General features: G+C 44.4%; 1 protein-coding gene across 8 annotated transcripts in view; it reads right to left on the reverse strand.

Annotated features, from left to right (window-relative positions):
* SULF2 (sulfatase 2) overlaps positions 1-12,254 on the reverse strand; it is a 504,100-nt gene that overhangs the window by 313,586 nt on the left and 178,260 nt on the right. For all 8 annotated transcript variants that reach the window (XM_068262650.1, XM_068262646.1, XM_068262649.1 and 5 more), the window contains one exon: positions 54-181. The gene's annotated coding sequence lies outside the window, so the exon portion shown is untranslated. The remainder of the gene's footprint in view (positions 1-53; positions 182-12,254) is intronic.

Below are 12,254 nucleotides of genomic sequence, written 5' to 3' on the forward strand. Positions count from 1 at the left end.
ATTATATGATAAGTAACGGATTTCATTTGACAGTGGAACATTTCAACACTTACGATTTTCAGGAGTTGTTCCTTATCTGTAACCCACCAAAAAATGCTTCTGCTTCACAGAGATGTCCACTTCTGACTCAAATAATCAGACAAACACCAAGTTCACCATCGAGGCATTACAATCTAGTGCCCTGAAAAAAACAATGGGTTTATTCATTATGCTCATCAGCAAGACAGCTGGAAGGACACACATAACATTTAGAATTAAAGTGCAAAACTGAAACTGAGAAAGAAAGAAAGAAAGAAAGAAAGAAAGAAAGAAAGAAAGAAAGAAAGAAAGAAAGAAAGAAAGAAAGGAAAAAAGAACATATGCAGCTTACTGTTATAAGTAATGCTTTTGGCACAGTGCCTTGATCTGTTTAATAGCTGTGCTTGCCTGCAGCCATATGCCTATCTATATAGACGCAACACTCCTGCACTGGCTGGCAAAAAGAATGGAATTTCCTGACTGACTTCTGATCAATATTTGGTGCAAAGTTGTTTGGTCCAGTTTTCTGCTGGATTCAATAATTTTATTGAAACGACCATCTAATTCATTAAAAGCAGAGCCGGATTAAGCCTAAATAGGGCCCTAAGCAAAGTAACTGATTTGGGCCCCCCCATCAAGTCGTAATAGAATCAGAATATGCAGCTGCACAGCAACATGCCACACACACCGGCTCTGAAGACAATCAGCAGCGCACGGCATCATTTGACAAGACAAGACAAATAACATTTATATTGCGCTTTTCTCCTGGCGGACTCAAAGCGCCAGAGCTGCAGCCAATAGGACGCGCCCTATAGGCAGTAGCCGTGTTAGAGAGACTTGCCTAAGGTCTCCTACTGAATAGGTGCTGGCTTACTGAACAGGCAGATACGAGATTCGAACCCTGGTCTCCTGTGTCAGAGGCAGAGCCCTTAAAGGGACTCCGAGCAGTGCCTGTGGGTATGCCTTTAACCACTTAACGACCGCCTAACGCCCATAGGCGTCGGCGGGTCGTTAGTGGTATAGCATGGAAACGGCCGCTCGATCGAGCGGCCTTTCCATGCTAGTTCACGGAGACTGTCTCCGTGAACAGCGTGCGAGCCGCCGATCGCGGCTCGCACGCATAATGTAAACATCCGGGGAAGAAATCCCCGCTGTTTACATCACACGGCGCTGCTGCGCAGCAGCGCCGTGATGTAGATCGGCGATCCCCGGCCTCTGATTGGCCGGGGATCGCCGGCATCTGATAGGCAGAAGCCTGTCCTATCCGGCGCAGGACGGAACTCCGTCCTGCGCCACTCACAGGGTAAGGGAGAGGGAGGGAAAGCCGGGGAGGGCGGAAAGCGCTCCGGAGGGGTACTTTGAAGAGCCACCCCCGGAAAGTGCGGGTAGCCGGCGGCGATCAGACCCCCCCAGCAGGACATCCCCCTAGTGGGGAAAAAAGGGGGGAAGTCTGATTGCCCTGGCTATTTCCTGATCGGTGCTGCGGGCTGGAGAGTCCACGCAGCACCGATCAGAAGAAAACTGCGTGGTCCTTAAGTGGTTAAGCATACCCACAACTAATTAATTACATCCTCACACCTACCAGCATGATGTTTGTAATTATATCCCCCTGGGTTCCTTATATTTCATTGCATTGTGCTGAATCGAGCTGCCGACTTTGAAGAAAAGTCGTCCTGTGTAATACAATGTAACTATGGAAAGATGCATATCATTTTGAAGCTCTCTTTCTCCTCTTTCCAATGATAAACTGCCACCCTACGCCTTTTAGTTTTCGCAATTTTTGCAAACAAAATTGCCGCGATTTCGATAGCGAAAATAGCGAAAACTAAAAGGCATAGGGCGGCGTTTTATATATTATTGGAAAGAGGAGAGCTTTAAAATGATATGCATCTTTCCATAGTTACTGCACTGCTCAGAGTCCCTTTAACCGTTATACCGTCCAGCCACCGCTGACAGGATGGCGAGGGCTGGTTTATGTGCTGATGGTGCCCCTTTGACTCTGAATGGGGGCCCCAAGCGACTGCTTTTGTTGCCTGGTCGGTAATCCGGCCCTGATTAAAAGCGTAGTATAGTATTAAAAGCGTAGTATAGTATTTATATGGCATTAGTGTCTTCCTCATGTTGGAGCTCACATATATTGTAAGGGAACTGAATTGAGAGTGTGTGCATATGGACTATAAACAGACATTTGGCATGCTAATATTCCTGTAGATGTGAGCAGTTCATATTGCATGAATGATACATTCATACAACATTAAAAGATTGGTTGCTGCAGATTAATAGATGGTCTGTAGAAAAATAAAGTTTTCTTTGCCTTTTATGTGACGTCAATTAAAATACAGAAAAGTCTGTAATCAGGGCTTGTATATAAAAAAAAAAAAAAAAAAAAACAACACCTGAACACAGATGTGGTGGAGCTTATGAGAACAGCTGATCATATTGCAAACTGACTGATCTCATTGGTTCCTTCCCACCCTCACTGTTTTATGCCTCCATTCTCCAGTCAACCAGATCAGGTCACGAGTTAAGGTCACCTGACCGGCCGCAGCAGTCAGAGGTAAGCCCAACTCAAACTGCAGGTGTGCAGTAATCAGAATGAGGAGGAGAAATACAAAAGTGTGAGGGGATGCAGTACTAGTAGGTTACTCACAATAACCTGTATTATACTGTTTGCTGCTTCTGATGTGGATTTATGGGTGTTGTGGCCTGCAAGCTATAGATGTGTTGCCTGGTGTCTGGTCTATCACTGGGGCAAACTTGCTTATTATATTACAATGGGACAGACTGTAAATGTATACAGTAGAATCTCGTTATAGCAATCTCTCATAGAGTAAACACAGTCCTCCGGTTCCAGCAACTTCATCTGTATAAATATACAATGTATGATATAGTAAACTTCTGATATAGTAAACTACTTTTTCTGGTTCCTTGGCATGAACTATAAAGGGATTCTACTGTATTATTTGAGGATCAACTACATTGTAGTACTATGTCGGAACATGCTGCATTGTTATATTAACTGTGACACATATTGCCTAATTATGGTATCTTAAGGTGCAGGTGGTGGTAGGGGGAGCACATGCTGCTGAGTTAATTGGGGATATAGGCTGGATAGGGACTTGTTATTTGAGCAGACAAGCTACGGAGAGGTAAGCTGCCTACTGATGTTACTATGGGGAAAATGTGCCTAATTATATTACAATAAGATATATAGAGCCTAACTGTTATTTGTGGGACTTGTGCAGTTTTGTTAGTTGAGCACCATGCTGTCTGGTTGGTATTTAGTTTGGGGAGCATGCTGCCTAATTTGGAGGGCATGTATATCCTTACATTACATTTGTAAATTGCCAGAACAAGTCATTTTGGCCACAATGACTGCAGATGTTCAGCTGTGTTTCTTATAGCCCCGTAGCGGCACTGTCTGTGTGCATCACCACAGTCCACTTTCCATAGCTGTATATAGGCATGGCCAGGCCTACCAGACATTACTGCATGGAGCTATATGGCAGTTCGCATGACCTACTGGTAGTTGGATTGTGCCTAAAGTTTAATAAAAAAAATGTTTTACCTGACTTCTTAATATTACTCCTACTTACTGTGATCAAAAGAGCACATTTTATTGAAAGACAAGCCCTTATTACAGCTGACAATGCTTATTGTGATCAAAAGACTGCATCTCATCTGAAGACAAGCTCTTATTATGGCTGACATGCACAATTTTGAAAACTCTGAAAACAGGAAACCAAACAGAGATAAACTTAAAGCACTGCTAAAGTGAAAAATAAAAGAGCAGGCCTAGTGCTGATTAGTTCATTATTGCCTTACATCTCTTACTGTCCCTCTGCTGCCATTTTCCATAGGCAGTGGTGTAAGGGATCTGCTCCTAGCTGCCAGGCATCCATCCTTATAACCCCTTGACTAGGACTGTGGCATGACTCTGTACTTCCACTAGCCCCAGCTCTAACAGGCTAACCATAGCTATGATGTATGTATGAGATCCAGCAGAAATAGGAAGATGAGCCCATGAGGGTACGTCAAGTGACATGATGATATATATACGTCCTCTCCCTACATAAAACTTGGTTGTTTTTGTTTTTTTGTTTTTTTCTGACTGTAAGGGCTAAGAATACAGGGCTGTAAATGGCAGTTTCTTTGCAGTCTAACTTGAGTCGGACTATATTGCACCCCTCTCTTCTTAGTGCAGGTAACACAAAAAAGACAGTAGTTCAAGATTTGAGTATGTGAGAGCTGTAAAACAAAAGCTATCATCATTCACCTGAGATAAATACTATTGCGATAAATTGTAAAATGTAAAATTCATACATATAAAATGTACACTTCTCTAGAGTAATATATACCATAAATTAAATGTTTCCTTTGTTGCTAACACTGTAAAAAGCTAACAGATCTGACCAATTTTGGACTACTCCATCTCCTTGTGGGTTATTCTCAGTATTACCTTTATTATTTACAAAAGGGCTCCCTGGAATGAATGTATACAAAGATGTCAGCTAGCTTCCCATTTTAGTTGCACACTATTTCGGCAGATGGTCTGCCATCATTTGGCAGATGGTCCATGAGGAGCCTGAGCAAAGTTTATGCAGCCCGTGTAATAAACTAGCACTTCATGACGGTATGTCACATGATGCCCTGCAGCCACAGAGATGCAACGCTGGAATCAGGGATCAGGTGAATGTTAACCCACTCTTATCGCCTGCTTGTGATTCTGCAAGGGGAGGGGGGGCAGTTTGGAGAGGAATATGGCTGCCTATCGGCAGGCGGTATTTACAGGGCATGTGAGCCTGATATGGCCTTTCCGCATGGATCCCTTCTGTACGCACTGTGTGATTAGCCCTCTTTCCCGCAAGCATCCCTTCTGTACGCACTGTGTGTTTAGCCCTCTTACCGCAAGCATCCCTTCTGTACGCACTGTGTGTTTATCCCTCTTACCGCAAGCATCCTTTCTGTACGCACTGTGTGTTTAGCCCTCTTACCGCATGCATCCCTTCTGTACGCACTGTGTGTTTAGCCCTCTTACCGCAAGCATCCTTTCTGTATGCACTGTGTGTTTAGCCCTCTTACCGCAAGCATCCCTTCTGTACGCACTGTGTGTTTATCCCTCTTACCGCAAGCATCCCTTCTGTACGCACTGTGTGTTTAGCCCTCTTACCGCAAGCATCCCTTCTGTACGCACTGTGTGTTTATCCCTCTTACCGCAAGCATCCTTTCTGTACGCACTGTGTGTTTAGCCCTCTAACCGCAAGCATCCTTTCTGTACGCACTGTGTGTTTAGCCCTCTTACCACAAGCATCCTTTCTGTATGCACTGTGTGTTTAGTCCTCTTACCGTATGCATCCCTTCTGTACGCACTGTGGAACAGCCGTGAGAAACGCAGGCGAATCGAGAAGATTTGCGCAGTCAATTTTCTGATCGCTTCTTGCTTAGATTTGCCCAGTCATTGCAGCGAAAAGAATGACATTCCTCCTTTTAAAAGACAGTTTTTTCTCCTTTTACCAAATGGCAGGATGCCTTCAGCAGAGTGTCCCAGGCACCCAGCTGTGCTAAGAGCCCATCCATCAGATAAGTAGCCTGACAGAACCAATTTAGAGGAGAGAGACTGAGACTCCCCGGCCCTGATCACAGCAGGGAAGCCGACACGTAGCCTGCTGTCCTAGCTTCAAAGAGCCTTCACCTAGAACTGACCTGCTGTTACTCCTAGACGTATATAAAAATCCATAAACTGCTATATTTGTCATATTTCCTGTGTTGCCAGGTTGGCAGGCCCTCCAAACTCACAGAACTGGATTTTGCCTGGCGCTGGTACTAAGAAAGTTTCAGAACATTCTGAGAAAAGGGCTGCCAGTTAGGCAGTTCGAAAGTGCCCTGATGATACCACAGTCGTCATACTCCTAATGTTTGGTATTAGGGTGCTGGGTAAATCGGGACGGACCTGAAAATGTTAGTAAATCTGCCCTGACCTGTACGGTTCTGTGAGATAGAGCCCATATATGGTTAGATATGATTTTTGGTCCCCAGGGGAAGGGGGGGGGGGTCTCATCTCATGTTCTAAGGGGGTGTGCTGTTCCCACCCTCATTCCCTCCTACTGGATCAGGGGTATAAGAATGGCAGAGGACCCAAAATCAAGGTCCTCCATTTTGAAACATCATCCGGATTACATCCTTGCCAGCTTGAGGACATGTTGGCATTTGGCTTGTTTGGACTTTGCTACTGAACTGAACTGAAACCAAGAAACTTTATGAGTTTTCCCAGAAGGACATATTTCCACAAAAGTATTTTCTCCCTTTTATTTTCATACTGGCTATTAATGTTTCTATAATTGTTGATTTAAATGATTTTCTGTATATATTAATTATTTATAATGCGTTTTAATAAACAACGCTAACGTCATTTATTTATTCAGCTACCCTGCTATTCAGCCGCACAAACTGAACCCTGACTTCTGAAGAGTCACTACTATTGTTGCTAGCTAAACAGAATAGAGTGTGTTTAACAGTTTATTTGCAGGTCTAGACTCAGCCAGTCAGTGGGTGCCTCTGTCCCATGATAACAGAGGTGGTGGCAGTTATACCCTAAAATAGTGTGTAATTTGTAATTACCGTAATTCACAGGCTCCCTTCTAGTCGGTCTGCTGTCAAAATTCCAACGGTCTCTGCGCACCGAATGCGACCACGGCTTGCATGGTCTGTGTGCTGAAACCGATTGGAAGGCATTGTGCGGTCCGGCCACTAGGGGTCCTGTGACACCGCAAGCATCCTTTCTGTACGCACTGTGTGTTTAGCCCTCTTACTGCAAGCATCCCTTCTGTACGCACTGTGTGTTTAGTCCTCTTACCGAATGCATTCCATCTGTATGCGCTGTGTGTTTAGTCCTCTTACTGCAAGCATCCTTTCTGCACGCACTGTGTGTTTAGTCCTCTTACCGCAAGCATCCTTTCTGTACGCACTGTGTGTTTAGTCCTCTTACCGCAAGCATCCTTTCTGTACGCACTGTGTGTTTAGTCCTCTTACCGCAGGCATCCTCTCTGTACGCACTGTGTGTTTAGTCCTCTTACCACAAGCATCCCTTCTGTACGCACTGTGTGTTTAGCCCTCTTACTGCAAGCATCCCTTCTGTACGCACTGTGTGTTTAGTCCTCTTACCGCAAGCATCCTTTCTGTACGCACTGTGCGTTTAGTCCTCTTACCACAAGCATCCCTTCTGTACGCACTGTGTGTTTAGCCCTCTTACTGCAAGCATCCCTTCTGTACGCACTGTGCGTTTAGTCCTCTTACCACAAGCATCCCTTCTGTACGCATTGTGTGTTTAGCCCTCTTACTGCAAGCATCCTTTCTGTACGCACTGTGTGTTTAGCCCTCTTACCGCATGCATCCCTTCTGTATGCACTGTGTGTTTAGTCCTCTTACCGCAAGCATCCTTTCTGCACGCACTGTGTGTTTAGTCCTCTTACCATATGCATCCCTTCTGTATGCACTGTGTGTTTAGCCCTCTTACCGCAAGCATCCCCCTTCTGTATCCTCTGTATAACTCTCGCTGTGTGACCCATGAGATAGAATTCTAGTATGAACCTGTCATAGGAGTGTGCAGCTGTATGTGAAGTTCTTTCTCTGTTCAGTAACATTTTGCTCCAATAGAACTATTTTTAGTAACGTGCTGGCCTCTTTTCTTATCAAGATAAAACATTTTTATGTAAATGTATGTAAATGGTGTAATTTAAATACACAAAATAACTACTCTGAGGTACTGGAAGTCGCCCTCGGAGCTCCCGGACTCCTGGCAATGGAGTAAATGGATTAGCCTATTTCTGTTATCACTGCGGAATGGAAGACTTGAGACACAAGCAGACACTACCAGTGCTATCTTAGGCCACAGTCAAAGTGACAGCAGAAACGCCACAAATCACGTCAGAGGTTGCATCGGGTATGGTGAAATATACAGTCAATGAAAAGTATGCTTCACTTTTACTGTTAATATGTAGTGTGCTACAATGATCCACATCATTATACCGCATTGTGAATGCGAACATTGCAAAGGCGTTGCATTGCAATGCAGTAAGCATAAGTGGGTGTTACACTACAATGCACCTCTGGGAATGTGGCCTTACCAAGAAAGATTCTCTAATAACTAACTGAGAATCTGCAGACCTTCAATTGTCGCCTTATCCAAACAATAATGGTCAATGTTGGCATTGTGATCTGTGGGCAGACACCAAAACGTGACCACACGATACAATTTGTCACATTTCCTTTTTTTTTTGGGGGGGGGGGGGGGGGTGATGAGTGAGGATGAAAGTGAAAATGGTACTTGGGAAATCGGATACCCTGTCCAGGCGAGCATTATATATGTAGGTGGAGAGATTTTACACATCTCCTCCTGAATATGGACTTATGGACTGTCCTGGTTGGTCACTACCTTTAGAAGTTTTTCTTGTTTGTTTGGGTTTTTTTGGGGGGGGGGGGGAGGGGGGGGGAGAGGGATAATGTTCACTGGTCAAGAAATTCTAGTATATATTTATTGCAAGAGGTCACTTAGCAGTGGCTGCTCTGCCTCTGACACAGGAGACCCGAGTTCGAATCTCGTCTCTTTCTGTTCAGTATGCCTGCACCTATTCAGTAAGGAGCCCTTGGGCAAGATTCCCCAACAAGGCCACTGCCTAGTTAGCGCACCCTAAAGGCTGCAGCTTAAAGAGAACCAGAGAAGAAGCACCCTCATGTATTTTACTACATTTATCAGAGGGAACATGACAGTAAACATCTACCCTGCTTTTAGTTTCATTCTTCTCTGCTCAATCTGCCTGTTATCAGCTGTGATAAGAATCCCCGACTGAGCATTCAGTCTAGGTTTGACCTGGAATAATTATAGCTGAGTCAGTCTTCTGTGATGTCTTTTCAAGCCCGCCCTCTCCTAGCTCAGCTTTCCTGCTTTGCATACTCAGAGCTCTGATGACATGGGAGGGGCTTCTCTGCTGAGAAAGAAGCTCTGAAACCACAGACAAGTGTGGTTGTTGTGTGATCTGTGTGCACTGACTGTGCAGTCACCATCATTATCCATGCAGTTTCATTCCTATGAGAGACACTTCCTACAGGCACCCACACAGCATACCAGAATAATAAAGTTGAATGCACATAGATAGATAAAAGGCTGCAGCAGCAGCCCTGCTTGTCTATAGTCTCATAGAGCCTAGACAGCACATCCAGAACAACTCCGGAAGCAGAAGGGATATGAGCTTGTCGGCCATATTGGATTTTTCCTGGAGCAATAACCGATAAAAAAAAACACTCAAAAAGGCACACCAGGGCGGCAAAATTATCAGGTAGAGCATTTATTCTTTACAAGCTATCGACTGATATGTTTATTTTGTGTGAAACGTTTATCTTTAAGCACCTTGAGTCCGCCAGTGGTGTGATATAAATGTTCTGTGTATCGTCTTAACAGTGAACAACATTTAGGGCTTATTCACACTATGAGCATTTGCAGATTTTTATAAATGCTGGCAATTTTAGAAATTGCTGTAAAAGCGATTGTGTAATGATTTCCTATGAGAGTGTTACACATGTAAGTGCTCTACATGTACCATTTTCTGAGCGCTTTGGCTCAATAGAAGGTATAGGGAAATCGCAAAGTGCTTGAAAAAGCATATTGAAAAGTGATTTTCCGAGTGCTTATACATTGTATTTATTTATTTCCGGGTTAAAGAGTTTACTTCCTGACTGACTTCAGGAAGTGAAAAAAAATCATTGCTTAGAAAAGCGCTTTTCTAAGCAAAAAGCTCTGTAAAAAGCACAGTATAAATCGCTCAGTGCTTGTGATAGCGCTGGCGATTTATAATGTGAACAAAGCCTTATGGATTGTGTGTGTTAGTTTTTTTGTATTTGCATATTGGAATATTCTCTGTGAATTATAAAGATTTAAAGTGTAACTGTTGGGCATAAAATCAAAAATCATTTATTTATTTTTATCTGGTAAACAAGTAATAAGGATGCTAATCAGGCAATCCAAAAGTTAAAATCTCTATTACTTTTCTTGTTTATAAATGATCATTCCCCAGTTTACCTGACTCTTATTTGGTGTGTTGCCGCACAAAGGAAGTTGCAGGGCATGCTGGGTTGTCCTTTTTTGCTTCTGTACATTAGTTAAAGAGAACCCGAGGTGGGGATCTTAGAGTTAAATCTATACACAGAGGCTGGGTCTGGCTATAGTGCCCAGCCTCTGTTGCTAGTTGAATATTCCCTAAATCCCCCCTGTGCTCTGCACGAGTCCATAAATTACAGCCGCACTGTCGGGCTCTGTTTACTTTTCTAGTGTCACTCACGCCGCTCCCCCCGCCTCCTGCAGAGCGCTGGTCCCTGCCCGAATCCCTTCTCTCTAATCAGTGGCGAGGGAAGGGACGTGGGCGGGGATCGGCGCTCTGCAGGAGGCGGGGGAGCAGCGTGAGTGGCACTAGAATGGTAAACAGAGCCCACTGCGACACACTCAGTGTCGCCAGCGCGGCTGTAATTTATGGGCTCATGCAGAGCGCAGGGGGGATTTAGGGAATATTCAACTAGCAACAGAGGCTGGGCACTATAGCCAGACCCAGCCTCTGTGTATAGATTTAACTCTAAGATCCCCACCTCGGGTTCTCTTTAAGTCTGAGGGGAAATAAAGAAGCAAAAAAAGACAACCCAGCATGCCCTGCAACTTCCTTTGTGCTGCAACTTACCAAATAAGAGTCAGGTAAACTGGGGAATGATCATTTTATAAACAAGAAAAGTAATAGAGATTTGAACTTTTTGATTGCATGATTAGCATCCCTATTACTTGTTTAGCAGATAAAAATAAAGAATTGATTTTTGATTTTATGCCCGACAGTTACACTTTAAAGTACTATGAATGTTGTTTTCCATCCGACTGTATAATAATAATGTTGTATATTTTGCTTATGGAGTTTTTACACAAAAATTCCAGATACCCAGATTGTTTATAATACAGAACCGTGCAAGCAGTGTCTCAGGTGATAAAAGGATTAAAAATGAAAAAGGGAGCGCAAGTAGCCACATACTTCCCTCCTGGGAGATAGGCTCAGCCTTAATGGCAAAAAAGCATTTCTTGTAAGTATAAAAGGCTAAGGGTTTTGCAGGACAAGCCTGCTTCCTCAGTTAATTGTGCCACAAGGCGACCATGTGTTCACATGTTCACATGAATCCTTCTTTCCAACTGATTCAGAATAGTTCCCTGTGAAAATTTGGGAACTTAAATCCAGTAAATAATTAAAATGGTACTTATGGGTTGCAAGACTCTGCCCATTGCTGATGGAAAAAGGTCAGGATCAGTAAATGGCAGCTTAAAGTATATGATCCTAGACCCTCTGATGATGTCAGGGGCTACACCTGAGGCCCTCTAGATCTAGCGAATTAACCACGGTTGTTTTAAATAGTTAAAAATGCATTAGTGGTTAAGCTGAGTGATCAGAAGACTTTTTATTTTAAATCACTATCTTACATCTTTCATGTTACCGGACTCAAGCCTATTACAGAGCTCTGTGAGAGTTACACGTCACTAAAGAGTAGTGTCACTCACCACACTTCAGCACCCAGACATGTGGACAGTGTCAGTTCACTTATTTGCTCTTCACGTTGTGATTCACACGACTCATGTGAAACATAACCTGAAGCACAAATGAGGTGTCTTTTATTCTTTTACACCTGCCTTGTAAGTGCAGGCCCCCCAACCGTCCCGAATCCTGCGGGACTGTCCCGATTTTGGGGGGGGGGGGGGTCCCGCTATCCCGCGCTGCCCCCGTTCTGCCCAGGCCGGCTGGGCAGAGAGGGGAAAAAAATGATCGAGGCGCAAGCCGCGCCAATGCGGTATGCGGGATGGGTGGCCACGTCACAGGAAGCCGAGAAGAGCCAGATGAGATGCCAGTACGCAAGGAGCAATGGTAAGATTAAACGACAGCCCGCTCCGCACTTTACTCTGCAAGCAGGGTGTGGGGGGGGGGGACACTGGGGGCACATTAGGAGGAAGGGAGGGAGGAATGCAATAGCGGCCACCCATCCCACATGGGCACGGCTGGCACCTCGATCCTTTTGTTTTCGCCTCCACCCCACCCACGGCTGCCCTCACCCTCCTCCCCACCTACCCTCACCCTCCTCCCCACATTGTTCATTTAGTTTTAGGGATCAATATTAATAAAAAAATTGTTTTTGGTGGGCGTGACTAGGGTGTGTGTTGGGGG

This window comes from Hyperolius riggenbachi, chromosome 12 (assembly GCF_040937935.1).
Source record: "Hyperolius riggenbachi isolate aHypRig1 chromosome 12, aHypRig1.pri, whole genome shotgun sequence".
In the NCBI taxonomy this organism is placed as follows: Eukaryota; Metazoa; Chordata; class Amphibia; order Anura; family Hyperoliidae; genus Hyperolius; species Hyperolius riggenbachi.